The sequence below is a fragment of the Symphalangus syndactylus genome, chromosome 17 (genome assembly GCF_028878055.3).
Source record: "Symphalangus syndactylus isolate Jambi chromosome 17, NHGRI_mSymSyn1-v2.1_pri, whole genome shotgun sequence".
Lineage (NCBI taxonomy): Eukaryota > Metazoa > Chordata > Mammalia > Primates > Hylobatidae > Symphalangus > Symphalangus syndactylus.
This window is the reverse complement of record NC_072439.2, coordinates 17,285,470-17,302,596: the sequence shown is the minus strand read 5'-3', so window position 1 is coordinate 17,302,596 and position 17,127 is coordinate 17,285,470. Positions and strand designations below refer to the sequence as shown.

At 48.8% G+C, this 17,127-nt stretch overlaps 1 pseudogene; it reads left to right on the top strand.

Annotated features, from left to right (window-relative positions):
• Positions 1–5,012: 5,012 nt before the first annotated feature.
• LOC129467139 (uncharacterized) lies at positions 5,013–5,137 on the top strand (annotated as a pseudogene).
• The last annotated feature ends 11,990 nt before the right edge of the window (positions 5,138–17,127 follow it).

The window sequence follows — 17,127 nt, the reverse complement described above, 5'->3', positions numbered from 1 at the left end:
TCCCTTGGGTGCATGGGCCTCTTTCATGAGATGGACCTGGCGGAAGTGCCTTCGTGTGTGTGCACAGGCGTGCACTGAATCCAGCTGACTCCCACAGTGATGTTGTGAGTCTCAGACAATCTCCTGTGTGTCACTCTGGGACTTCTGGTGTGTTTGGTTGTGAATGTTGCCATCATTGTCACTGTACCATTGTTTCTAAGGAGGACATGGTGTGTGATATCTTTTTTTTTTTTTTTTCCGAGACAGAGTCTTGCTCTGTCGCCCAAGCTGGAGTGCAGTGGCACGATCTCGGCTCACTGCAACCTCCACCTTCCCGGTTCAAGCGATTCTCCTGCCTCAGCCTCCCGAGTAGCTGGGATTACAGATGTGCACCACCATGCCTGGCTAATTTTTGTATTTTTAGTAGAGACAGGGTTTCACCGTGTTGGTCAGGCTGGTCTCGAACTCCTGACCTCATGATCCTCCTGTGTCGGCCTCCCAAAGTGCTGGGATTACAGGTATGAGCCACAGCACCTGGCCGGTGTGTGATATCTTTCCAGGACACCCTGCTGGATTCCGTAGTGATCCTGGGCATGTGTGTTTCTGTAGTGTGGGGGTCCCGGTGATAACCCACAGTTGACTTCAGCCCCAATCGTCTCTGGCTGTCCTAGTGCGTGGTGTTTGGGAGTGTTCCTAACATTGAGATCCGGGGTGATGCTGTGATTGTTGCCCTGTGACTGCCTCACATGGTGTGACACAGTTTTACTCAGTGGTTCCACAGGGCCCCTCTAATGGACCACATATGTGGTTTTTTCGTTGTTTTTTTGTTTTGGGATGGAGTCTCACTCTGTCGCCCAGGCTGGAGTGCAATGGCGCGATCTCGGCTCACTGCAACCTCCGACTCCTGGGTTCCAGAGATTCTCCTGCCCCAGCCTCCCGAGTAGCTGGGATTACAGGCACCCACCACCATGCCTGGCTAATTTTTGTATTTTCAGTAGAGACAGGGTTTTGCCACATTGGCCAGGCTGGTCTCAAACTCCTGACCTCAGGCAATCCGCCTACCTTGGCCTCCCAAAGTGCTGGGATTACAGGCATGAGTCACCGCGCCCAGCCACACATCTGTGCTTTGACTCTGGGGTATGTCTCTGTGTGTCAGTCAGGGTTTGTAATGGTTTCCTGTTGCCACTATAACAAATCACAAATGCAGTGGCTTGAAATGATGCTAACTTTTTTTTTTTTTTTTTTTTTTTTTGTGAGACAGAGTCTCACTCTGTCGCCCAGGCTGGAGTGCAGTGGCACAATCTCAGCTCACTACAAACTCCACTTCCCTGGTTCAAACCATTCTCCTACCTCAGCCTCCCAAGTAGCTGGGACTACAGGCGTGCACCACCACACCAGGTTAATTTTTTGTATTTTGACTAGACACAGGGTTTCGACATGTCGGCCAGGCTGATCTGGAACTCCTGACCTCAAATGATCCACCCACCTCAGCCTCCCAAAGTGCTGGGATTACAAAAGGTGTGAGCCACCATGCCAGCCAAACAATACTAATTTATTCACTTACAGTTCTGGGCATAAGAAGTCCAAAATCAGCCGGGCGCGGTGGCTCACGCCTGTAATCCCAGCACTTTGGGAGGCCGAGGTGGGCGGATCATGAGGTCAAGAGATCGAGACCATCCTGGCTAACAGGGTGAAACGCTGTCTCTACTAAAAATACAAAAAATTAGCAGGGCATGGTGGCGGGCACCTGTAGTCCCAGCTACTTGGGAGGCTGAGGCAGGGGAATGGCGTGAACCCGGGAGGCAGAGCTTGCAGTGAGCCGAGATCGCACCACTGCACTCCAACCTGGGCGACAGAGCGAGACTCCGTCTCAAAAAAAAGAAGTCCAAAATCGAGGCCAAGCATGGTGGCTCACACCTGTAATCCCGGCACTTTGGGAGGCTGAGGCAGGAGAATCCCTTGAGACCAGGAGTTTGAGACCAGCCTGAGCAGTATAGTGAGACCCTGTCTGTACAAAAAAAAAAAAAAAAAAAAAATTAGCTGGGCATGGTGGCAGGCACCTGTAGTCCCAGCTACTCAGAAGACTGAGGTGGGAGGATTGCTTGAGTCTGTGAGTTCGAGGCTGCAGTGAGCTATGATCGCACCACTGCACTCCAGCCTGGGCAACAGAGTGAGGCCCTGTCTCAAAAAAATAAATAAATAAAAGAACCATGGTGTCAGCATCTGCTTCTTGTGGTGAAGGCTTCAGGCTGCTTCTACTCATGGCAGAAGGCCAAGGGAACCACACGTGTGCAGGGATCACGTGGCAGGAGGGGAAGCGAGAGAGAGAGAGAGAGAAGAAGTGCCAGGCTCCTTTTAACACCCATCTCTCATGGGCGTTAACGGGGAGAACTCATTCACCCGCCAGGGAGGACATTAATCTATTCATGAGGGATCTGCCCCCATGACCCAAACACACCTCACATCAGGCCCACCTCCAACCTTGGGAATCAAAGTTCTTTTTTTTTTTTTGAGACAGAGTCTCGCTCTGTCACCCAGGCTGCAGTGCAGAGGCCCAATCTCGGCTCACTGCAGGCTTTGCCTCCAAGGTTCAAGCGATTCTCCAGCCTCAGCCTCCCAAGTAGCTGGAATTACAAGCATGCATCACCATGCCCAATTAATTTTTGTATTTTTAGTAGAGATGGGGTTTCACCCTGTTGGCCAGGCTGGTTTTGAACTCCTGACCTCAAGTGATCCACCCGCCTCAGCCTCCCAAAGTGCTGGGATTACAGGTGTGAGCCACCGCACCAGGCCCAAATTTCTTCATTTTTGTGGACACAGAGTCTTACTCTGTCACCCAGGCTGGGGTGCAGCGGGAGATCCTAGCTCACTGCAACCTCGACCTGAGGTCAAGTGAGGGGATCAGATTTCAACATGAGGTTTTGAAGGAAAAAATATTCAAACCATAGCACTGAGTGTTTTTTGTTTGTTTTTATGGGGTTTTTTGGTTTGTTTCTTTAATCTGTGGGGGCTTCTCTGGGTCGTCACATGAATTGCCGATAGTGAACATTTAATCCCCATCACTCTGTAATGTAGTTGCATCTATGGGGCCAACTGCCTTAACGACTTCCTGGATGGCATCACTGGGGTCCGTGAAGGGCTGTGTGTGTGCACACAAACACTCGTGCACACGCACTTCTGGATGGCCTGTGTGAGCACTGACCGGGTGACCTGTGTGTGCCTGGCCCGCCTGACTGGGACGTCCATGCATCTTTCTTTTTGCAATTGTGTTTCAGTGTTTCTGACCCAGACCCTGTGCTCTGGTATCTCTGAAGCTGCCAGGCTTGAAGGGTATGTTAATGTCCTGTTGCTGGCCAGGCATGATGGCTCATGCCTGTAATCCCAGCACTTTGGGAGGCCGAGGCGGGCAGATCACTTGAGGTCAGGAGTTCGAGATCAGCCTGGCCAACATGGTGAAATCCCGTCTCTGCTAAAAATACAAAAATTAGCCAGGTATGGTGGTGTGCACCTGTAATCCCAGCTACTCAGGAGGCTGAGGCAGGAGAATAGCCTGAACCCGGGAGGCAGGGGTTGCAGTGAGCCAAGATCACGTCACTGCACTCCAGCCTGGGAGACAGAGCGAGAGTCCATCTCAAAAAAATAAAAAATAAAAATAAAAAAATCCTGTTGCTGCCATACAAACTGCCACAAACTAGGTGGCTTAAAACAACAGAAATGTATTCCTTTACAGTTCTGAAGGCCAGAAGCCCAAAATCAAGGCATCGGCAGGACCACGCTCACCAAAAACTGCAGGGGACAATCCTTCCTTGCCTCTTCCAGCTTCTGGTAGCCCCAAGCATTCCTCAGCTTGTGGCTGCATCAGTCCAGTCTTTGCCTCTGTCTTCACATGATCTTCTCCTTTGTGTGTCCATGTCTTCTTCTCTGTCTCTTATAAGGACATTTGTCACTGAGCACAGTGGCTCACACTTGCAATCCCAGCACGTTGGGGAAGGCAAGGTGGGAAGATCACTTGAGGCCAGGAGTTCAAGACCAGCGCAGACAACATAGTAACACCCTGCCTTGAAGGGAAGGGAAGGGGAGGGGAAGGGAGGAAAGAGGGAGAGGAAGGAAGGAAGGAAGGAAGGAAGGAAGGAAGGAAGGAAGGAAGGAAGGAAGGAAGGGAGGGAAGGAGGGAGGGCGGGAGGGAGGGAGGGAAGGAGGGAGGGAAGGAGGGAGGGCGGGAGGGAGAGAAGATTCTTTCTATGTTTCCTGGTCAACATAGTGAGACACTGTCTCTACAAAAGATCAAAAAATGTATTGGCTGAGCATGAGCATGGTGGTGGGTGCCTGCAGTCCCAGCTACTTAGGAGTCTGAGGTTCAAGCATCACTTGAGCCCGGGATGTCAAGGCTGCAGTGAACTATGATCACACCACTGCATTCCAGCCTGGCTGCCAGAGGGAGATCCTGTCTCTGTTTTGTTTTGTTTTGTTTTGTTTTGTTTTGTTTTGTTTTGTTTTGTTTTGTTTTGTTGTTGTTACCAAGTCTCACTCTGTCACCCAGGCTGGAGGAGTGCAGTGGTGCAATCTCGGCTCACTGCAACCTCCGTCTCCCAGGTTCAAGTGATTCTCCTGCCTCAGCCTCCCAAGTAGCTGGAATTACAGGCATGCACCATCATGCCCAGCTAATTTTTTATTTTATTTATTAATTTTTTTTTTTGAGATGGAGTCTCACTCTGTCGCCCAGGCTGGAGTGCAGTGGCGCAATCTCAGCTCACTACAAGCTCTGCCTCCTGGGTTCACACAATTCTCCTGCCTCAGCCTCCCGAGTAGCTGGGACTACAGGTGCCCGCCACCATGTCCAGCTAATTTTTTGTATTTTTAGTAGAGACAGGGTTTCACCATGTTGGTCAGGCTGGTCTCAAACTCCTGACCCCAGGGGATCCGCCCACCTCGGCCTCCCAGAGTGCTGGGATTACAGGCATGAGCCACCGCACCCAGCCAATATTTATGTTTAATCCTTAGAGCAATTTACAGGTTTGCTCCAAGGTTTAAACATGAATACTAGTCAAGCTAATCGTGCTCCTCTCCTCGTATGCAGTGGCGGCAAACAGCAGTGCCCTCAGTAGTATACGCAGCCTGCTGTGTGTAGGGGTGGCCTTAAGGGACCTTGGAGATAGCCCTTTCCAATGTATGTTCATGTTTCTGATCTTGACCTCACCCCAGTCTAGACTCCAGACAGGTATGGGAGGCGCCTTTGGAAAGCCCCAGGGTGTGGTGGCCAGGGTTCACGTTGGCTAAGGCATCACGTCCGTCCGCACCAAGCTGCAGAACATGGAACATGTGACTGAGGCCCTACCCAGGGCCAAGTTCAAGTTCCCTGGCCACCAGAAGACCCACATCTCAAGGCAGTGGGACTTTACCAAGTTTAGTGCAGATGAATGTGAAGACACGGTGGCTGAGAAGTAGCTCATCCCGGATGGCTGTGGCATCAGATACATCCCCAATCATGGGCCCCTGGAATAGTGGCGAGCCCTGCTTACTCACACCCATCAATAAATCCTGCTTCCTGTCCAAATCGAAAAAAAAAAAAAAATGAATGGGACACAGTGGCTCACGCCTGTAATCCTAGCACTTTAGGAGCTGGAGGTGGGCAGATAGATTGAGCCCAGGAGTTCAAGACCAGCCTGGGCAATATAGTGAAACCCTGTCTCTCCAAAAAAAACAAAAATTAGCCGGTGTGGTGGTGCACGCTTGTAGTCCCACCCACTGGGGAGGCCGAGGTGGGAGGATCACTTGAGCCCAAGAGGTCAAGGCCGCAGTGAATCAAGATTGCGCCACTGCATTCCAGCCTGGGTGACAGAGAGAGACCTTGTCTCAAAAAAAAAAAAAAAAAGCGGAGGGGAATAAATTTGTGCAATATTTATTACAAGCCATGGTGCTGAGTAAGAACTTCATAAATGGGAATTGCTGTTGCCATCATCTAAGAATTTTTGACAGTTTTGAGGTCAGAGGAAACAAAGTAGAGATGATGAGACCTATTCTTTGTCCTGGTGCAAAAATGGAGCAGTGAGGTCATAGCCTAGATATGTGTTTTCGCTACATTTTTTTATTCCACGGTTGTAACCAAATTAAAGAATATAGCTGGGCATGGTGGCACACACCTGTAGTCATAGCTACTCGGGAGGGAGGCTGAGGCATGAGGATCACTTGAGCCCAGGAGTTTGAGACCAGCCTGGGCAACACAGTGAGACCCCATTTCTTGAAAGATTGAAGTGGCTCGCATCTGTAATTCCAGCACTTTTGGAGGCCAAGGCAGGAGAATTGCTTGAGTCCAGGAGTTTGAGATCAGCCTGGGCAACATCGCAAGATCCTGTCTCTAAAAAAAAAAAAAAAAAAAAATTATATTAGGTGCCTGTGGTCCTAGCGATTCAAAGGCTGAGGCAGGGCGCAGTGGCTCATGCCTGTCATCTCAACAGTTTGGGAGGCTGAGGCGGGCGGATCACGAGGTCAGGAGATCGAGACCATCCTGGCTAACATGGTGAAACCCCGTCTCTACTAAAAATACAAAAACAAAATTAGCCAGGCGTGGTGGCAGGCACCTGTAGTCCCAGCTACTCGGGAGGCTGAGGCGGAAGAATGGGGTGAATCCGGGAGGTGGAGCTTGCAGTGAGCAGAGATCACACCACTGCACTCCAGCCTGGGTGACAGAGAGAGACTCCATCTCAAAAAAAAAAAAAAAAAAAGGATGAGAGGAGTTTGAAGCTGCCATGAGCTATGATTGCACCACTGCACTCCAGCCTAGACAACAGAGAGAGACCCTATCTTTAAAAAATATATAAAACAAAAAGCCTGAGTAACATGGCAAAAGCCTGGGTAATATGGCGAAACCCTATCTCTACAAAAAAAACACAAAAATTAACCAGGCATGGTAGCATGCATCTGTAGTCCCAGCTACTCAGGAGGCTGAGGTAGGAGGACCACTTGACACCAAGAGGTCAGGGCTACAGTGACCTATGATTGCACCAGTATGCTTCACCCTGGGTGACAGAGTGAGACCCTGTCTTTAAAAATATAATAAATAAAAGAAGAAATATAGTAGCTTTTTTTTTTTTTTTTTTTGAGACAGAGTCTTGCTCTGTCACCCAGGCTGGAGTGCAGTGGCAAAATCTCAGTTCACTGCAACCTCTACCTCCCAGGTTCAAGCGATTCTCCTGCCTCAGCCTCCCAAGTAGCTAGGATTACAGGCCCTTGCCACCACACCTGGCTAATTTTTGTATTTTTAGTAGTGATGGGGTTTCACCATATTGGTCAGGCTAGTCTTGAACTCCCGACCTCAGGTGATCCACCCACCTCGGCCTCCCAAAGTGCTGGGATTACAGGCGTGAGCTACCATGTCCAGCCTATAGTAGCTTAAATAAGATGAAAGTCTATTTTTCTCTCACGTAAAGGCCCAGTGAACACCCACATCTAGAATAGTAGCCAAGGATGTCAGAGATCGAGGCTCCTTCTACCTGGTTGTTCTGCTGCCCTCACCGCACACTTCCATTGTGTGGTCCAAAATGGCTGCTCCGGCTCCCACCATCACATCCACATTCCAACAATTGGAAAGAGGAAACAAAAGTCAACTGTATGCCCCTACCCTTTAAAGCTACAACCCAGAAGTCATACACATCATACACATCACATCCTATTTGGCCAGAATTTAGTCACATGACCACACCTATCACAACAGACGCTGGGAAATGTGGTTTCATCTGGGCGGCATGTACCCAGCCAAAATTCAGGGGTTCTGTTACAAAAGGAAGAGAAGAGAATGGCTATTGAGGGGCCACACGTGTATCTGTCACAACCAGGGCTCTGCTACCAAATGACTGAATGACTCAAGATGAAGTGACTTCACCACACTGAGCCTCAGTTTCCTCACCTGTAAAATGGGAATCCCCCCGACCCCTTGGGGTTGATGGGTTGTTGGGCATCTAACAAGAGTGTGGGTGTCAGGCACTTAGCACAGGACCTGGCCCATCATCAGCCTGGAGTGTGTTGGAAGTCCTCTTGTGCTTGTGGATCTAGGCTGTGGGTGATGTGGCTTTTCGTGTATGAGAAACTGTCCCCGGGCCTGAGAGCTGAACCCAGCACTGAACTTTGTCAGTAACTTCTCTAAAACAAGGGATCTGGCCTCTGTACACATGGAAATCCCCTCTCAGCCTCCTAGACCTTGGGACTGGCCACATGTCCTTCCACACTCTTCCCCCTTCCGCTGGAGAAAGGCAGACTCCAAAGATGGGGGAAGGGTTCTGCTTGGGGTCTCCAGCCTCCCAGCCTTCATAGAATTAAGCACTCATAGCCTGGCCAACATGGTGAAACCCCATCTGTACTAAAAATACAAAAATGTGCTGGGTATGGTGGCACACATCTGTAGTCCCAGGAGACTGAAGTGGGAGGATTGCTTGAACCTGGGAGGGGGAGGTTGCAGTGAGCCAAGATCGTGCCACTGCACTCCAGCCTGGATGACAGAAAAATAATAATAATAATTTAACCACTCGCCCCTCAACTTCCAAAGCTCCTCATGGGTGACTGTCCTAGCATTCCAGGGACAGCTCCTACGCCAGAAGTCATACCTTCAATGCATTTCTCGGGGCCCCACTCACTTGTTCTCACCACATTGAGTAAACCCAGAAAGGCAGAGGACATCTCTCCTAGATGCGTGCATGAAATCTGCCAGATTCTAAATGCCTGTGACATTCCAAAAAATGACTTTAAGAGCATTGGCCGGGAGCAGTGGCTCACACCTATAATCCCAACCCTTCGGGAGGCTGAGGTGGGAGGACAGACTGACCCCTGGAGTTCAAGACCATCCTGGGCAACATGGGTAGACCCCGGCTCAACCCCAAACATGGTGGCACGTGCCTACAGTCCCAGATACTCAGAAGGCTGAGGTGGGAGGATCGCTTGAGCCCAGGAGGTTGAGGCTGCAGTGAGCTGTGACCATGCCACTGCACTCCAGCCTGAGTGACAGCGAGAGACTTTGCCTCAAACACACACACACACACACACACACACACACACACACATAGAGTCAGGGCACAGTGGCTCACACCTGTAATCCCAGCACTTTGGGAGGCCAAGGTGAGTGGATTGGCCAGGAGTTCAAGACCAGCCTGGGCAACATGGCAAAATCCCATCTCTACAAAAATTAGCCAGGTATGGTGGCACCCAGCAACTTGAGAGGCTGAGGTGGAAGGATTGCTTGAACCCAGAGGCAGAGTTTGCAGTGAGCTGTGATTCAGCCACTGCACTCCAGCCTGGGCGACAGAGGGAGACTCTGTCTCAAAAAAGAAAAAGAAAAAAAAAAGAGTGTGAGAGGTAAACAGAACACATCTTTTGTTTTCATTGTTTGTTTGTTTTTTGAGACAGAGTCTCGCTCTGTCGCCCAGGCTGGAGTGCAGTGGCGCGATCTCAGCTCACTGCAAGCTCTGCCTCCCGGGTTCATGCCATTCTCCTGCCTCAGCCTCCCTAGTAGCTGGGGCTACAGGCGCCCGCCACCACGCCCGGATAATTTTTTGTATTTTTAGTAGAGATGGGGTTTCACCGTGTTAGCCAGGATGGTCTCCATCTCCTGACCTCGTGATCCGCCCGCCTCGGCCTCCCAAAGTGCTGAGATTACAGGCATGAGCCACTGCGCCTGGCGAACACATCTGTTCTTTATGTGTGTTTGCAGACCTTCACATAATCCAGACTTTTATTTTATAGAAAGGGAAACTGTGGCCCAGGGATGGAAGAGACTGACTTGGTGAATCGAAAGGTCTGGGATTCCATGATTCACCATAACCAACCGACCAAATCTGTCAGCATTCATGGGACAACCAGTATCATGTGCCTCCCAATATCGTGTACAGAGAAGAACACAGCATCACTTCTGTAACACTCCTGCCACCAGAATCTAATCACAAGGAAACATCACACAAACCCAAATCAAGGAGACCTTCTCCAAACAACTAGCCTATAATCTTCAAAAATGTCAATTCCATGAAAAACAAAGAAAGGCCAAGGAACTACACCAGACTGAAGGAAACTGAAGAGGTGAAAACTTTTTGCTATGACAGATAGTTTGGGGACAGCTGGCAATTTGCATACAGGCTGCACTGTTGGATAGTAGCGTCACTGAGAAATGTACACTGCTCCTCTGTACTGTGGTGGTGTAAGAGAGCATCCTTACACTTGGAAATGCAACTGAAGCATTTAGAGGCAAAGGGACATAATGTCTGAAACTATTCTTGCAACTTCTCTGTAACTTTAAAATAATTTCAAAAGAAAAACAAATGATTTCAAAGTAAAAGTCATGGTTTAAGAGTCTGTGATTCTGGCCGGGTGCGGTGGCTCTCGCCTGTAATCCCAGCACTTTGGGAGGCCGAGGCGGGCAGATCACTTGAGGTCAGGAGTTCGAGACCAGCCTGGCCAACATGGTGAAACTCCGTCTCTACTAAAAATACAAAAAATGATCCGGGCGTGGTGACATGCGCCTGTAATCCCAGCTACTCAGGAGCATGAGGCACGAGAATCGCTTGAACCCGGGAGGTGGAGGTGGCAGTGAGCAGAGTTCATGCCACTGCACTCCAGCCTGGGCGACAGAGTGAGACTCCGTCTCAAAAAAAAAAAAAAAAAAAAGGCTATGGTTTAAGGTTCTGTGTTTCCGCGGATCTCTAAGTCTGTGCAAGCATTTGTGGTCAGAGTCTGGGGAGTTGGGGGCGTGAATGGGCTGCTTCAGACACTGCTTTGAGGGTGTGACCAGGACCTTAGGGTGTGGTTAAGGTGTAGGGGTGGGGCTAGGGCCTTGTGGGTGTGACCACAGTCCCAGAGGCGTGGCCAGGGCCTCGAAGGTATGGCCACAGTTTGAGGCGTGGCCGAGAAACTCCGTTCCCAAGGGAGGAGGTAACCCTGTGCTCAGGGCGCCCTCTTGTGGCTATCCTCAGGTCTCCACTTTTTATTTAATAGCTGTATTTCTTTTTTTTTTTTCAACTTTCATTTTAGATTCAGGGGATACATGTGCAGGCTTGTTACCTGGGTATATTGCATGATGCTGAGGTTTGGGGTACGATTGATCCCGTCACCCAGGTACTGAGCATAGTACCCAACAGTTTTTCAACCCTTGCCCCCTCCCTTCTTCCCTCCCCCTTTTAGAAGTCCCCAGTTTCTATTGTTGTCATTTTTATGTCCCTAAGTACTCAACGTTTAGCTCCCACTTACAAGTGAGAATGAGCGGTATTTGGCTTTCTGATCCAGCCTGTTTTATTGAGATATAATGTGTATACCATACAATTTACCTCTTTAAAGTGTACAATTCTGGCGGGGTGAGGTGGCTCACGCCTGTAATCCCACCACTTTGGGAGGCCGAGGTAGGAGAATTACTTGAACTCAGGAGTTCAAGACCAGCCTGGGCAACACAGTGAGACCACGTCTCTATAAAAATAAAAATAAAATTTTAAAAAGTGTACAATTCAGTGACTTTAGTATATTCACAGAATAGTGCAATTATCACCAGAGTGTTTTTGTTTTGTTTTGTTTTGTTTTTTGAGATAGAGTCTCACTCTGTTGCCCAGGCTGGAGTACAATGATTCAATCTCGGCTCACTGCAACCTCTGCCTCCCAGGTTCACGCCATTCTTCTGTCTCAGCCTCACGAGTAGCTGGGATTACAGGTGCATGCCGCCATGCCCGGCTAATTTTTTGTACTTTAGTAGAGACGGGGTTTCACTGTGTTGCCCAGGCTAGTCTCGAACTCCTGAGCTCAAGCAATCCACCCGCCTCAGCATCCCAAAGTGCTGGGATTACAGGCGTGAGCCACCACGCCTGCCTCACCAGATTCCATTTTAAAACATTTGTTCACCCCCAAAAAGAAACCTCATACCCATTAGTAGTCATTCCCTATTTCCCTTCAACACCCTTCCAGCTCTAGACAACCCCTAACACACTCTCCCTTTTTTGCATTTTTTGACATAACATAGTTGTACATATTGTGGAGGTACATGTGATGTTTTGATACATGTATACAACGTGAAATGATGAAATCAGGGTGACTGGGATATTCATCACCTCGTTTATCTTTTCTTTGTGTTTAGAACATCACAATTATTCTCTTCTAGCTTTTTTTTTTTCTTTTTCTGAGATGGAGTCTCGCTCTGTCGCCCAGGCTGGAGTGCAGTGGAGCGATCTTGGCTCACTGCAAGCTCCGCCTGCCGGGTTCACGCCATTCTCTGCCTCTGCCTCCGGAGTAGCTGGGACTACAGGCGCCCGCCACCACTCCCAGCTAATTTTTTGTATATTTAGTAGAGACAGGGTTTCACCCTGTTAGCCAGGATGGTCTCGATCTCCTGACCTCGTGATCCACCCGCCTCGGCCTCCCAAAGTGCTGGGATTACAGGTGTGAGATACCACGCCCGGCCCTTTTTTTTTTTTTTTTTTGAGATGTAATCTTGCTCTGTCACCCAAGTTGGAGTGCAATGGCACTATCTCAGCTCACTGCAACCTCCACCTCCCGGGTTCAAGAGATTCTCCTGCCTTAGCCTCCCGAGTAGCTGGGATTACAGGCGCATCTCACCATGGCTGGCTAATTTTTGTTTTTTAGTAGAGAGGGAGTTTCACCATGTGGCCCAGGCTGGTCTCGAACTCCTGACCTCAGGTGATCTGCCTGCCCTGGCCTCCCAAAGTGCTGGGATTACAGCTGTGATCTGCCCAGGCTGGCCAGTGACTGGCTTCTTTCACTTAGCATTATGTTTTCAAGGTTCATCCACATTGCAGTGTGTAACGATACTTCATTCCTATTAGCGGGGAGTGACATGCACCTGTGGTCCCAGCTACTCGGGAGGCTGAGGCAGGAGGAGTGCTTGAGCCCGGAAGATCGAGGATGCAGTGAGCTGAGATTGTGCCACTGTGCTCCACTCTGGGAGGCAGTGCAAGACCCTATCTCAAAACAAACAAACAAACAAAAAATCATTCCTTTTAATGGCCAAAGAATTTTCTGTTGTATGAGTAGACCACATTTTGTTTATCCATTCTTCAACTGATGGACATTTAGGTTGTTTCCACAAGTCTTTGGGTAGATATATGCTTCCAATTCTCTGGGATATATATACACGTAGGAATGCTCTAGCCCTGTGTTTAACATTTTCGGGAGCTGCCAAACTGTTTTCCAAAGCAGCTGCAACATTTTACATTCCCACCAACAGCGTAGAGGGTTCCAATTATTTCTCCATACCCTTGCCAACACTTGTGATTGTCTGTCTTGTTTATGACAGTCATCGTAGTGGGTGCAAAGCAGCATTCACTGTGGTTTTGATGTTCATTTCCTTAATGGATCACATTGTGGAGCATCTTTTCATGTCATTCACTTCATTTGTATCCACTTTGAGTCAAATCTGGAAAAAGAGTTCTTATAGTTGCAAAGTGGATACAAAAAAACCTGTCAAATCTGGGAAAAGAGTTCATATAGTTGCAGATTTTTTTTTTTCTTTTTTAGACAAGATCTCACTGCGTCATCCAGGCTGGAGTACACAGCAACACAATCATAGCTCACTGAAGCCGAAGCTGGGCGCGGTGGCTCACGCCTGTAATCCTAGCACTTTGGGAGGCTGAGGCAGGTGAATCACAAGGTCAGCTGTTCGAGACCAGCCTGGCCAACATGGTGAAACCCCGTCTCTCCTAAAAAGAGAAAAGAATTAGCCGGGCATAGTGGCAGGTGCCTGTAATCTCAGCTACTCGGCAAGCTGAGAGGCAAGAGAATAGCTTGAACCTGTGATGCGGAGGTTGCAGTGAGCCAAGATCACTCCACTTCACTCCAGCCTGGGCAACAGAACGAGACTCCGTCTTAAAAAAACAAGAACAAAAACAAAAAGCTCACTGAAGCCTCAAACTCCTGGACTCCAGCAATCCTCCCACCTCAGCCTCCCAAGTAGCTGGGACCACAGGCAGCATCCCAGCACACCCAGTTTTTTTGTTGTTGTTTTTTGTTTTTGTCTTTTTCAGACGGAGTCTCACCCTGTTGCCCAGGCTGGAGTGCAGTGGCATGATCTTGGCTCACTGCAGCCTCCGACTCCTGGGTTCAAGCGATTCTCCTGCCTCGGCTTCCTGAGTAGCTGCGATTACAGGTGCGTGCTACCACACCCGGCTAATTTTTGTATTTTTGGTAGAGATGGGGTTTCACCACATTGGTCGGGCTGGTCTCGAACTCCTGAGCTCGTGATCCGCCTGCCTTGGCCTCCCAAAGTGCTGGGATTACAGGCGTGAGCCACTGTACCCAACCACTTTTGGTTCTTTGGTTTTGCTTTGTTTGTTTTTGTTTTTGTTTGTAGAGACAGGGCCTTGCTATGTTGCCAGGTTGGTCTCAAACTCCTGGCTTCAATCGATCCTCCCACATCAGCCTCCCAAAGTGACAGGATTGCAGGCGTGAGCAGCACACCTCTTCCAGCTTGTGGTGTTCACTGGTAATCTTTGGTGTTATTTGGCTTATAGATGCATCATTCCAATCTCTCTGCCGCCATCATCATATGTTGTGTGTGTGTGCACCTTAACTGTATCCAAATTTCCTTTTCATAAGGACATCAGTCAGATTTAGGACCCACTCTAATCCAATAGAAACTTATCCTGATCTGATTACATTCGCAAAGACCTTATTTCCATATAGGGTCACATTCATAAATTCCGGTGAACATGAACTTGGTGGGGAGGGGAATGATTCAACCCAGGCCACTCATTATTATATGTTTATGACACACACTGTTGGTATTTGTGTCCAGTTCATTCACCTTGATTGCTGCACAAGAGTTTATTGTGAGAGTACACCACAATTTATGTCAGGCTGCTGGTGGTGAACACCCACCTTGTTGCCACTTTCCTCCACTTCCGACAAGAATGCAGTTGACATCCCTGAACACGTCTCTTGGAGTTTCTTAGGGCAGTATTTTTCAAATGGCCCAACAAGATCCATTAGTGGGTTGTGAAATCAATTTAGTGGGTTATAAACAATTTTTCCTTTAATGAAATGGAATTAACTAGAAGCTATTAGAGTGCATGCTCATAGAGTGAGGGATCTTCTGTGAAACTTTTGCTCCAGGTGCCTATAGCTGTATTAATGTCCGGCAAAAGTGTTTACGAGCCACAGCTCTGAAAGAGGTAGCTGGATAAATGACCTGTCCGTTTGTCCAAAGGTCTCGTGGATGCTGCTAAATTGCTCTCCAATGTAGTTTGTCCATTTGCACTCACGGCAGCTCCTTGACAATACTTGCATAGTCAACACTTTGAACTTTTTCAGGCTAATGGGTTTTCATCCTGTTTTGTTTTGTTTTGTTTTTTGAGACAGAGTCTTGCTCTGTCGCCCAGGCTGGAGTGCAGTAGCATGATATCAGCTCACTGCAACCTCTTCCCCGCCCAGGTTCAAGCAATTCTCCTGCCTCCGCCTCATAAGTAACTGGGATTACAGGCACACCACCATGCCCAGCTAATTTTTGTATTATTTTTATTATTTATTTATTTTTATTTATCTATTTATTTATTTTTGAGGCAGAGTCTCACTCTGTCGCCCAGGCTGCAGCACAGTGCCGCAGTCTTGGCTCACTGCAATCTCTGCTTCTTGGATTCAAGCGATTCTCCTGCCTCAGCCTCCTGAGTAGCTGGGACTGCAGGCACGCAACACCAAGCCCAGCTAATTTTTGTATTTTAATAGAGAGGGGGTTTTGCCATGTTGGCCAGGCTAGTCTCGAACTCCTAACCTCAAGTGATCCACCCACCTCGGCCTCCAAAAGTGCTGGGATTACAGGCATGAGCAACTGTGCCCAGCCTAATTTTTGTATTTTTAGCAGAGATGGGGTTTCACCATGTTGGCCAGGCTGGTCTCGAACTCCTGAACTCTAGTGATCTGCCCGCCTTGGCCTCCTAAAGTGCTGAGATTACAGGCTACAGGCATGAGCCATCGCACCTGGCCTGATCTTTTTTTTTTTTTTTTTGGTCGTTTTTTAATTTAAAGAAAAATTTTTAAGATTTTCAATTCCTACAAGATGGGGGTGGGGCTAAGGAGGGGCTCAGGGTATATTGGGAGTTTCAGCTCTCATCCTATGCCCCCTACCCTCCAACTTCAAAGGACTTTTGAGAATTCAGCGTGCAAATGTTGGCAAAGCATTACACACAGGGCCTGATAGACAGCAAGCATTCAATAAATGCTAGGTATGGCCAGGTGTAGTGGCTCATGCCTGTAATCCCAGCATTGTGTAAGGCCCAGGCTGCAGAATCGCCTGAGCTCAGGAGTTCGAGACCAGCCTGTGCAACACACTGAGACACTGTCTCTACTAAAAATTAAAAAAAAAAAAAAATGGCCAACGTGGCAGTACATGCCTGTAGTCCTAGTTACTACAGAGGCTGAGACGGGAGTATCACTTGAGCCCCGGAGGCCAAGGCTGCAATGAGTGGTGATCAAACCACTGCACTCCAGCCTAGGAGACAGATCAAGACCCTGTCTCAAAAAAATAAAATAAAATAAAAGTTAGTTATTCCTATTATTCTCTGATTCAAAGTTTTCTAGATATGTGCACATTTGCAGTCAGAACTTGGCCTGGTCTGACCACGCATGGTGGCTCACGCCTGTAATCCCAGCTCTTTAGGAGGCCAAGCAGGCAGGATTGATTGAGCCCAGGAGATCCAGGCTGCAATGAGCTATGATTAGGCCACTGCACTCCAGCCTGAGCAACAGAGCAAGACCGAGCAGAACCCTGTATCACAGGAAAAAGAAAAAAAAAAAAAAAAAACCTTGGCTTGGCCTGGGATGGGGCGTGGCCAGAATGCCTTGCTTAGGAGGCGAGGCCCACAGCACCCCGATGGCTGCCCAGCGAGCAACCGAGCAACCAGGCTGATGTTACAGGTTCTACAGGTTGGGTGAAAGCCACGCCCGGCCACCCCTATACAAACGAGTTGCTCCCCGCCCCTGCAGTCTTGAACCCCATCCTCCCGCCTGGCTTCTTCGGGACTCAGGAGTATCTTAACTCTGGCCTGATTTCTCCCATGTCACACCATTACGGGACCCAGAAATCTTGTTGCCAAATTCCTGTCCCCGCAGACACCCACTTTCCAACCCTTGCTTCTAGGGAACCCACGGGCCTGGTGGCTCTGTGCCTCCTTCCTCGGAAAC